This window comes from Heptranchias perlo, chromosome 35 (assembly GCF_035084215.1).
Source record: "Heptranchias perlo isolate sHepPer1 chromosome 35, sHepPer1.hap1, whole genome shotgun sequence".
Classification (NCBI taxonomy): Eukaryota; Metazoa; Chordata; class Chondrichthyes; order Hexanchiformes; family Hexanchidae; genus Heptranchias; species Heptranchias perlo.
In genome coordinates, this window is record NC_090359.1 from 11,935,623 (window position 1) to 11,947,452 (window position 11,830).

At 47.5% G+C, this 11,830-nt stretch overlaps 1 non-coding gene across 1 annotated transcript; it reads right to left on the reverse strand.

The window, feature by feature from the left end:
* Nucleotides 1-9,882: 9,882 nt before the first annotated feature.
* trnah-gug (transfer RNA histidin (anticodon GUG)) lies at nt 9,883-9,954 on the reverse strand. The gene has a single exon. It is a non-coding gene; the product is annotated as a tRNA-His (tRNA).
* Nucleotides 9,955-11,830: the final 1,876 nt, after the last annotated feature.

Sequence of the window (11,830 nt, forward strand, 5' to 3'; positions counted from 1 at the left end):
AGCGGTGTAACTGAGTACAGAGATAAAGAGAGACACCAGCAGAGGGAGGTAGAGAGCAGTGTAACTGAGTACAGAGATACAGAGAGACACCAGCAGAGGGAGGTAGAGAGCAGTGTAACTGAGTACAGAGATACAGAGAGACACCAGCAGAGGGAGGAAGAGAGCGGTGTAACTGAGTACAGAGATACACAGAGAAACCAGCAGAGGGAGGTAGAGAGCGGTGTAACTGTGTACAGAGATACAGAGAGACACCTGCAGAGGGAGGTAGAGAGCGGTGTGACTGAGTACAGAGATACAGAGAGACACCAGAAGACGGAGGGAGAGAGCGGTGTAACTGAGTACAGAGATACAGAGAGACACCAGCAGAGGGAGGTAGAGAGCGGTGTAACTGAGTACAGAGATACAGAGAGACACCAGCAGAGGGAGGTCGAGAGCGGTGTAACTGTGCACAGAGATACATGATGTGGAGATGCCGGTGATGGACTGGGGTTGACAATTGTAAACAATTTTACAACACCAAGTTATAGTCCAGCAATTTTATTTTAAATTCACAAGCTTTCGGAGATTTTCTCCTTCCTCAGGCAAATGTTTGCTGAGGAAGGAGAAAATCTCCGAAAGCTTGTGAATTTAAAATAAAATTGCTGGACTATAACTTGGTGTTGTAAAATTGTTTACAGAGATACAGAGAGACACCTGCAGAGGGAGGTAGAGAGCGGTGTAACTGAGTACAGAGATACAGAGAGAAACCAGTAGAGGGAGGTAGAGAGCGGTGTAACTGAGTACAGAGGGACAGAGACAACAGAAGAGGGAGGTAGAGAGCGGTGTGACTGAGTACAGAGATACACAGAGAAACCAGCAGAGGGAGGTAGAGAGCGGTGTAACTTTTTTTTTCAAAAAATATACTTTATTCATCAAATTTGCAGCAGTACATACAATACAGTTGTCATATCACTTTCCAAACGTACACAATACAGATTATACAATTTGCAGGTTACGTCAAGTACAGTTCATTGAACACATTGGACATAATTACAGTTCATGACACTCTCGGGTGTCTCATTGCATCATACTCAACACAGATTATTGCTTACAGATTCATTTCAGATTCATTACAGGTACATTACAGCAATTTGAATTTTACATTCTGCCCGAGGGGGTTTTTCCCTGATTGCAGCCCCTCGGTTTACAATGGCGGGAAGGCTCTAAACGGTTGCCTTTCCCCACAGGGCCTTTGCGGCGGCCGCACCCATCCTCAGTGCATCCCTCAGCACGTAGTCCTGGACCTTGGAATGTGCCAGTCTGCAACACTCGGTCGAGGACAGCTCCTTGTGCTGGAAGACCAGCAAGTTTCGGGCAGACCAAAGGGCGTCTTTCACCGAGTTGATGGTCTTCCAGCAGCAGCCGATGTCCGTCTCAGTGTGCGTCCCCGGGAACAGCCCGTAGAGCACAGAGTCCTGTGTTACGGAACTGCTCGGGACGAACCTGGACAGATACCACTGCATCACTCTCCAGACCTTCTTTGCAAAGGCACATTCCATAAGGAGATGGGTGACGGTCTCGTCTCCACCGCAGCCTCCTCTGGGACAGCGCGCGGTGGCGCTGAGAGTCCGGGAGTGCATGAAGGATCTGACGGGAAGGGCCCTTCTCACCACCAGCCAAGCTAGGTCTTGGTGCTTGTTTGAGAGCTCTGGCGATGAGGCGTTCTGCCAAATGACATTGACAGTCTGCTCGGGGAACCAACCGACAGGATCCACCATCTCCTTTTCCCGCAGGTTCTCGAGGACGTTACGTGCGGACCACTTGCTGATCGCCTTGTGGTCAAAGGTGTTTTCCTGCACAAACCTTTCCACGAAGGACAGGTGGGGCGGAACGGTCCAACTGGACGGAGCGTTCCGTGGCAGCGTGGCCAGGCCCATCCTTCTCAACACCGGGGACAGGTAGAACCTCAGCACGTAGTGACACTTTGTGTTTGCGTACTGAGGGTCTATGCACAGCTTGATGCAGCCGCACACAAAGGTGGCCATCAGGATGAGGGCCACGTTGGGCACGCCTTTCCCCCCTTTCTCTGGAGATTTGTACATCGTGACCCTGCAGACACGGTCCATTTTTGATCTCCAGACAAAGTGGAAGATGGCTCGGGTGACTTTCGCGGCGCAGGAGCGAGGTATGGGCCAGACCTGCGCCACGTACAGCAACACCGAGAGCACCTCGCACCTGATGACCAGGTTCTTGCCCACGATCGAGAGGGATCGTTGATGCCACAGTCCCAGTTTCTGCTTAACCTTGGAGATACGCTCCTCCCAGTTTTTGGTGCACGCCCCGGCCCCCCCGAACCAGATCCCCAGCACCTTCAGGTAATCCGACCTGACGGTGAAGGGGACAAAGGATCGGTCGGTCCAGTTCCCAAAGAACATGGCCTCGCTCTTGCTACGATTTACCCTGGCCCCCGAGGCCAGTTCGAACTGGTCGCAGATGCTCATCAATCTGCGGACCGACAGCTGATCCGAGCAACTGTGTACAGAGATACACAGAGACACCTGCAGAGGGAGGTGGAGAGCGGTGTATCTGAGTACAGAGATGCAGAGAGGCACAAACAGATGGAGGTGGAGAGCGGTGTAACTGGGTGCAGAGATACAGAGAGACAACAGCAGACTGTGCAGCAAAGCAACCTTTTATCTGAAATCTGAGGCGAGATCTAAACTGCACAGAGTAGAGGAAGCATTACTGTGTATCTAACCCGTGTTGTACCTGCCCTGGGAATGTTTGATTTGACAGTGTAGAGGGAGCTTCATTCTGCATATATCCCGTGCTGTCCCTGTCCTGGGAGTGTTTGATGGGGCAGTTCAGATGGAACATTAATCAGTCTCTCCACATAACTGAAGTCCCTCATCCATGGCACCATTCTAGTAAATCTCCTCTGCACCCTCTCGAAGGCCTTGACATCCTTCCCAATGTTTGGTGTCCAGAATTGAACACAATACTCCAGCTGAGGCCCAACCAGTGTTTTATAAAGGTTTAGTATCAATTCCTTGCTTTTCTATTCTGTGCCTCAATTAATAAAGCCAAGGGCCCCATTTGCTTTTTTTAACAGCATTCTCAACTTATCCTGCCACCTTCAAAGATTTGTGTAACTACACTCCCAGGTCTCTCTATTCCTGCACTCCCTTTAAAATTGCACCATTTAGTTTATAATGTCTCTCCTCATTCTTCCTACCATAATGTATCACTTCACAATTCTCTGCATTAAATTTCATCTGCCATGTTTCTGCCCATTTCACCAGTCTGTCTATGTCTTCCTGAAGTCTGTTACTATCCTCAACATTGGTTATTACATTTTCGAGTTTCATGTCATGTGCAAAATTTGAAATTATACCCTGTACTCTCAAGTCCCAGTCATTAATATATATCAAAAAGAGCAGTGGCCATAATACGGAGCCCTGGGGGACACCACTGTATACTTGCCTCCAATCTGAAAAACAACCGTTCACCACTACTCTCTGTTATCTGCCCCTTAGCCAAATTTGTATCCACGCTGCCTTTGTCCGTTTAACCCCATGGGCTTCAATTTTGCTAACATGTCTATTGTGTGATTCTTTATCTTGCCTTAATCTCTCCCTGCATAGAAACTCCCCGACCCATATTCATGGCCACCCCCTCGACCTTGCCAACTCACGTGGCCTCTCTACTCCCGATTGTGTCAATCATGGATAAGGCCATCTCTGATCACTTCCTTGTATCCCTCTCCACCCACATAGAATCATAGAAAAATAGAAAGTTTACAGCATGGAAGGAGGCCATTTGGCCCATCGAGTCCTTACCGGCTCAATGCAAGATCAATCCATGTAGTCCCACTCCCCCAATGCAGATCACAGAATGAACTCAGGAATCACACGCCACTTTCTATGAGCGGTAACAGGCTGCGGTTATGGTGCAGACCGGGACCCAGGGCTGAGGCTGTGGTCATCAGTTACTCTGGGAGTGGCACAGTCTGTTTCATGACTAGCCAAGGGTGAGAGTAACACCAGGTAGTCAGGCTGGTGTTTAGAAGGGTGTGGGTTCCATCTCCCGTTCCAGGACTGGGACACATGATCCAGACTGACTGTGTCGTTCTGAGAGGGAGCTGCATCGTGAGAGGTGCTGTCCTTTGAATGAAGTGTTTAATGGGGGTCCCTTCTTTCTGCTCCCAGGTTTTAAATGTCCCTTGGCAATTTGTGAAGAGCAGGGAGTTCTCCCGGTGTCCTGGCCAATATTCTTTCCACAACCATCAGCACCCAACAAACAGGCGATCTGCTCAATATCTCATTACTGTTTGTGGGATCTTGCTGTGCACAACTTAGCTGCTACGTACTCTTATAAAACGATAGTGACTGAAGTTCCAGTGAAGTGCGTTGGGATGTCCTGCGGATGTGCAAGGGGCGATACAAATGCAAGTTCCTTGTTTCTCACAGTGGGCCGTGTCTCTTTCCTCGAATCATTGAGACTCTCAGTCAATTGGTCCGTTCTCTCCGCAGATGGGGCCCGACCCGCTGAGTGTTTCAAGATTGTTCTGTGCGTGTTTCACTCAGACTCAGGTTTTACAGTAAATGATAAGACGATTGTCGTCAAACGCTTGGCCATGAGCTGCTGAGTGACCTGTCGGGACATTGTTGCTTGCTTCCCTTCAGCTTGTGGGACTGGGTTTTTGGTGCACTGTCCCTTTCAGAGCTGTGGTTTGCCTCATTTCTCAGTGTGATTGTGGGGCTGACACAGAAGCGAGAGAGGAAGGAGCAGCCACAGCCCGGATTGCAGGCAAATTGGGAGGCTGGGACTAAAAGTCCACTAACCCCACACCGGGAGTCGAACCCGGGCCACTTGGGTGAAAAACAGGATTCCTCACCGCTAGACCATATGGGAACTGAAAAACAAATTAGCAGGAAGGGCACTGAGACTACAACCGGAAAGTTAACGGACGATTCAAAGGAGGTATTCACAATGATGAAAGGGATTGACAGAGTGTGGAAGGAGAAATTGTTTCCAGTGATGGAAGGGTTAATAACCAGAAGAGAAAGATTTAAGATAAATTGAAAGACAATCATGGGGGATGTGACTAAGATTGAGACCATTCATTCAGCTGCCTCTGCCGCTCTCCCTCCATTCCCCTCGCCCACCAAGTTTCTCACCTATCTCCCCTCATGCCCTCTCTGAGCTCTCTTGACCCATCTCCTGCTCCCTCGACCCTATTCCCACCAAACTGCTGACCACACAACCTCCCTTCCTGGCCCCATGTCAGCTGACATTGTTAATGGTCTCCTCTCCTCAGGTACTGTCCCCCTCCCCATCAAATCTTCCATCATCACCCTCCTTCATAAAAGACCCACCCTTGACCCCTGTATCCTTGCAAACTACCACCCCATCTCCCACCTCCATTTCCTCTCCAAAGTGTTGTCGCCTCCCAAATCCATGTCCATCTTTCCCACAACACCATGTTTGAATCCCTCCAATCAGGTTTCCACTCCTGCCACAGTACTGAAACGGCCCTTGTCAAAGTCACAAATGACATCCTCTGTGACTGTGTGGAGTGAGATTTAATCTTGATCTAACCCTTGATGCACCTGCCCCCGGAGTGTTTGATGGCACATTGTGGAAGGAGCTTTACTCTGCCATGTACTATACAGTATCAGTCTGTGATGGAGCAGAGCCCTGCTCTTTAATAGAAATCATTCTTTCGATTAGCCACTGAGCCCCTAAAGCAGCCTCCGAGACCCAAAGTCTGATTTCCATCCCACAGTTCCAGCAGTTTGCGAGGGCTGGGCCACGTTAACAGCAGCTCTCTGTTCCTGGTCTGGAGCTGAGGTGTTGTGTATTGTCCCTGACACAGGGACCAGACGGTGAGCTGCTGGCTCCTATTGTTCTGGGATCATTCCCTGCTGCTCTGTTCTCACCTCTTCACTGGGTCTCAGATTATTACCAGCCATCTTCCTGATCAATAAACAATCGCCAGTCTGACCGGGGAGATTTGAAATGTGTGAAACATTTCATGTGTCTCATCCCTCTCCCTGGACACAAATAAATCGGCCATCATGAAATGGTAACAGTCCATTTCTTGAGCCTTCTCCTTCTTAGAAGAATCTTTTAAACTCCTTGCTAAAGTGACCATTGATCTTAATGTCTTGTTTTGCGGTATGTTCTAGATTGTTCCAGGTCAGCATTGTAATAATTCGGGGTAGTTGAAAAGTGGGATCATTATATTAAATCGAGATGTTTATCACAGCCCCGCCCCCCAAACATTCAAACCACCGTTCAGGAGGAGAACCCCTCTGCTCACTGACCGACATTGGCTCCCAGTCCACCAACATCTCAAATTTTAAATTCTCATCCTCGTCTTCAAATCCCTCCATGACCTCGCCCCTCCCTATCTCTGTAACCTCCTCCACCCCGACAACCCTCCGAGATCTCTGAGCTCCTCCAATTCAGGCCTTTTGCGCATCCACGATTTTCATCGCTCCACCATTGGCGGCCGTGCCTTCAACCGACTGGGCCCAAAGCTCTGGATTTCCCTCCCTAAACCTCCCGCCTCTCCACCTCTCTCTCCTCCCTTAAGACACTTAAAACCGACCTCACCTGTCCCAATATCTCCTTATGTGGCTCCGTGTCACATTTTGTTTGATAATCGCTCCTGTGAAGCGCCTTGGGACGTTTTACTCCGTTAAAGGCGCGATATAAATGCAAGTTGTTGTTGTTGTTGGGGTGGAGAAAGGGTTTTCTTTCTTTTTATCACTCTTTTCTATCTCTCTATTTCTTTCCTTTCTCGGACTCTGTTTTCCGGGTCTGTTTACTGACACACATTACAATCTGTGTCACTCGGTGTCTAACAATGTGAGGCAATGTGTTTTATTCCCGCTGTGTTATCTCTCTGGCGGTTTGCTGATAAATGTTTAACTCGCGGCCTGTTCCCGTTAACGGTCACAAGCAGTAACAGACAGACAGAGCGTGTCTGACCGCCTGAGATGTGGAAAAGGCATCAGTTTAGGACAAAGGCATCAAATCAAATGTCCATCGGGCACCGAGAGAGACAAAAACCAGAGAGAAAGGCAGAAGGAAATAGAGAAATAAAAGCTAAATACAGACATCCTTGATGTCTCTCTATTCCATCCCCAACCGTTCAGTGTCGGGTAAAAATGTCAGTGTAAATAAATGTCGGAGAATCGGTGAAAAGAAGAAACAAAATAACCCAAAACGGCCGAAACCAGCAACCTTAAGATCTTCAGTCTAACGCTCTCCCAACTGAGCTATTTCGGCCCCACATTAAATTGACCTTTGGGTCATCCTCTTGGAATAAAATATAACCCCGGGTGGAATTGCCCCTCCCGCTCATTCCTCACTTCGGGAGAATGAGACCGACCATCAAGGGGAGATTTTCTGATACTGTCGTTGAATCTCATTTATATTAAACATTCCTTGAACTCTCTGCCGGGGGGATTCAGAGCTGGGGTTCGCCATGAACCAGCTTCCCCTCAATTCCCAGCTTTATCAGTGAATCGACCAACAAACACTCGACAGAGCTCAGGTTATATTAATAATAAAAACAGAAAATGCGGGAAACACTCAGCAGGTCAGGCAGCATCTGTGGAGAGAGAAACATCCTTTCAGGTCGATGACCTTTCATCAGAACTCTCTCCACAGATGCTGCCTGACCTGCTGAGTATTTCCAGCATTTTCAGTTTTTACTTCAGATTTCCAGCATCTGCAGTATTTTTCTTTTGTTTTACATCTTGTATTGATGTTCTGCTGATGATATCTTAATATTATCTTGTTTTTGGGCCACTTTAATCAGGTTCATGGACAAATTTTTCCATCATCCCTTCTCCCACATCGCTTCTCTCTCTCATTCATTCTTTTCTCCTTTCAATCCAGAAGAGGGCGGGAATCAGAGCTCACCCCCCGAACCCTCCGCACAGAGACCCCCGTCTCCCACTCCGTGTGATCCAAGAGACAATTCAATACATTACACTCTGTATAAACACAGTAAGCTGACACACCAGGGGAGATCGCACGGTGTTGGACACGGAGTGAAATAAACTGAAGTGTTTATAAAAAGTTACAGATCACAACACGTGTCTCTGTCTCTCTCCGCCCTCCCGACCTGCACTGATTGAGCTGATCTCAACTGGTGTGGTACTGAGACCCACACAGAGCAGGATGGGCACATGTTCAATCTCCAGCCTGTACTGAGTGAGCTGATCTCACGAAGTGTGCGACTGAGACACGGAGCAAAAAAAGCCGAGGCTCAGTCCAGGGCCTGTGCCGAGTGAGCTGACTCAATGTGTTCCTGGTAATTTTCATCAACATCTTTGAATGTGGCAGCACAAGTTGGTGAAGCCGTTAAAACAGCATCCGGTTCCTTGGCTTAATAATAGAGAAATGGAGCACAAAAGCAAGGAAGTTATGTTTAACGTTTATAAATCATTGTTCAGGCCTCATCTGAAGTATTGTGTCCAATTCTGGGCACTATAATTTATTAAGGAGGTCAGGGTCTTGGAGAGGATGGAGAGGAGATTTCCCAGAATTATACCAGGGATGGGGTTTAGTTGTGTGGAGAGACTCGAGAACCTGGGATTGTTCTGCTTCGAGCAATGAAGGTTAAGGGTAGAAGTAATCCACGTGTTCAAAATTAAGAGGGGTTTTGATCGAGTAAATAAGGAGAAACTTCACCCACTGGCGGGAGGGTCGGCAACCAACGGACGCAGATTTAAGATAATTGGCGAAAGAACTAGAAGGGAAATAAGGAGATTTTTTTTACACAGCGAATTGTTATGATCTGGAACGCACTGCCTAAAAGGATGGTGGAGCTCGATTCAATCGTAACTTTAAAAGGAAAATTGGATAAATACTTGAGTATCTCCCCACAGATAATACCTGACCTGCTGAGTGTTGCCAGCAGTTTCTGGGTTTATTTTTGAGCTTTCACTATCGCAGTTTTCCTGACAACCTGCAACTTGCCTCAAGGGCGCAGCTTCAAGCACAACTTTCTTGTGCTCTTCTCACACACAAGATCGCACTTTACTTTCCGACACACGCACTTTAAAATCTGCCGTTTCCGCACACAGCGTCCTGCGGCACGAGAATTTGAAAGACCTTTCGCTCATGGCCTGTAATCGCTCCTTTTTCCCCACAGGCGCTCTTTACATTTATCCTCTACTCGATTCAATCACAAATTTCAACAGAACTATTAAGATCAAGGCGGAACACTTCCGATCTTACTGCACCGCCCCAACTTGCCAAATGTGAAACTTTCAACCGCCATTCGCAGCTCTGTAGCGCTGCCCGTCACTCACGCAACTCAACTGCTGAGAGAAAAGAGCCAACAAGCATCAAAACAAAAACCAGTTCTTCAGTTACCATCCCCTGGATCACAAGATTCCACAAATAAATTTCGTGAACATTCGGGCGGCTGTCTTTCCAGAGACCAGCCCTGCTTTCATCGTGTTTGTCTGTCGAGCGGTCACGCAGATCGAAATGTATCGACTGGTTTCAAGGCACAAATGAACATTGGTGCGAATGGGACATGTGCCCAATAGAAACAGCGGTCGGAGCAGAACAAACTTACAAGGCGTGAGATCGTGAAAGTGAATGTTAGAGTCGGCAATGGAGCAGGAAAGTGTCCATGAAATGGAAGGAGGAAAGTGAAGGCGGCCGATTGACGATGGAAGAAAGAAAAAGCGGGGAGAAGAGGCGGGTTTGAACTGTGGAACATCAAGTACAGGCATGTGAGAGTGCTGGGATTTGAAGGAATGGATAGGTTTTCGCCACCAACAAAAAATGTTTCTTATATATATTAAAGATTGATATATTGCTGCATTCTATCAGTATGTGTGGCAGAGGATAAAAGAGGTGAGAAAGTTATGCCGTGACTCGGATTCGAACCGAGGTTGCTGCGACCACAACGCAGAGTACTAACCACTATACGATCACGGCGCCACACCTCAGCTGTTGTTATACGACCCGAACCACAGCAATAAGCAGCGCCTCAAATTGTTGCAGAATAGCGGTCCAGCCCCTCCCACGGCCCATCCTTTAAATATCCACCCAGCAATTTCACCAGTGCTGGTTTCATCAACTTGTGCTTCTTTTTGAATTGTTCTCGGTATTATCTGTCCTGATCCTTTACTTGGCCCACTAGAATCCTAGAATCATAGAAAGGCAACAGCACGGAAGGAGGCCATTCGGCCCATCGAGTCCCCGCCGGCTCCATGCAACAGCAATCCAGCTGGTCCCACTCACCCGCCCTATTCCGGTTGCTCTGCAATTCTTTTCCTGTCAAGTACTTATCCATTTCCTTTTGAAGGCCATGATTGAATCTGCCTCCACCACCCCCTCGGGCAGTGCATTCCAGATCCTAATCACTCGCTGTGTAAAAAAGTTTTTCCTCATTTCACCTTTGGTTCTTTTGCCAATCACGTCAAATCTGTGTCCTCTGGTGCTTGACATTTCCACCAATGGGAACAGTTTCTCTCTATCGACTCTGTCTGGACCATTCATGATTTTGAACACCTCGATCAAATCTCCTCACAACCGTCTCTGTTCCAAGGAGAACAACCCCAGCATCTCCAGTCTGTCCACGTAACGAAAGTCCCTCATCCCTGGAATCATTCTTGTAAATCTCCTCTGCACCCTCTCTAAGGCCATCAGATCTTTCCTAAAGTGCGGTGCCCAGAACTGGACACAATACTCCAGTTGTGGCCAAACCAGTGTTTTACGAAGTTTCATCATGACTTCCATAATTTTTTACTCTATGCCCCTATTTATAAATTCCAGGATCCCGTATGCTTTTTAATCGGCTTTCTTAACCTGCCTTGTCACCTTTAACGATTTGTGCACATGTACCCCCAGATCTCTCTGTTCCTGTACCTCTTTTAGAGTTATGTCCTCTAATTTATTTTGCCTCTCCTCGTTCTTCCAACCGAAATGGATCACTTCACATTTTTCTGCGTTAAATTTCATCTGCCACGTGTCCGCCCATGCCACCAGCCTGTCTATATCCTCTTGAAGTCTATCACTATCCTCCTCACTGGTTACTACCCTTCCAGGTTTTGTGTCATCTGCAAATTTTGAAATTATGCCCTGAACACCCAAGTCCAAGTCATTAATATATATCAAGAAAAGCAGTGGTCCCAGCACCGACTGCATGGCATCTACAAATTTGTCCAATGCCCCTAGAGTGAAGCGGGATCACTTTTCACTCGTAAACCAGCAACCCTGATGTTAAAATCATCTGCCGGAGAAAGACGTGATTTCAGCGCGGTGACACTGGGCCAGAGTAAAGTTCAGTTAATGTGATTGACGAGTGGGGAGGGAGTCAAAGGATATGGGGAAAAGGCGGAAAAGTGGAGTTGAGGTAAAAATCAGATCAGCCATGATCTCATTAAATGGTGGAGCAGGCTCGAAGGGCCAAATGGCCGACTCCTGCTCCTATCTCTTATGGTCTTATGATCTTATGGTGGTGAGAGGGTGGATTTGGAACTCCTGTGCGGCTGCTTTGCGCAGGTAACACGACTTGTTACAAACTAAACCATTAATTCACCGAGCTAAAGTTTGAGGTTGCAGCTACAAGAACCTGATTACATTAATTACAGAAAATTAATGAAACTCTGTGAAAGATGAATAATTGTTATAATCGCCATTGATCAACCGATAACTTTCTGCTGCAGACTGACAGAAACACTGACATGGACACTGGGTGACAGAGAAACTTTAATCAGTTTCAACAAGAACAACTACAAATACAACGTCCATTTATATCGCACATTTAACGTAGCAAAACGTCCCAAGGGGCTTCACAGGAGCTTTTTTA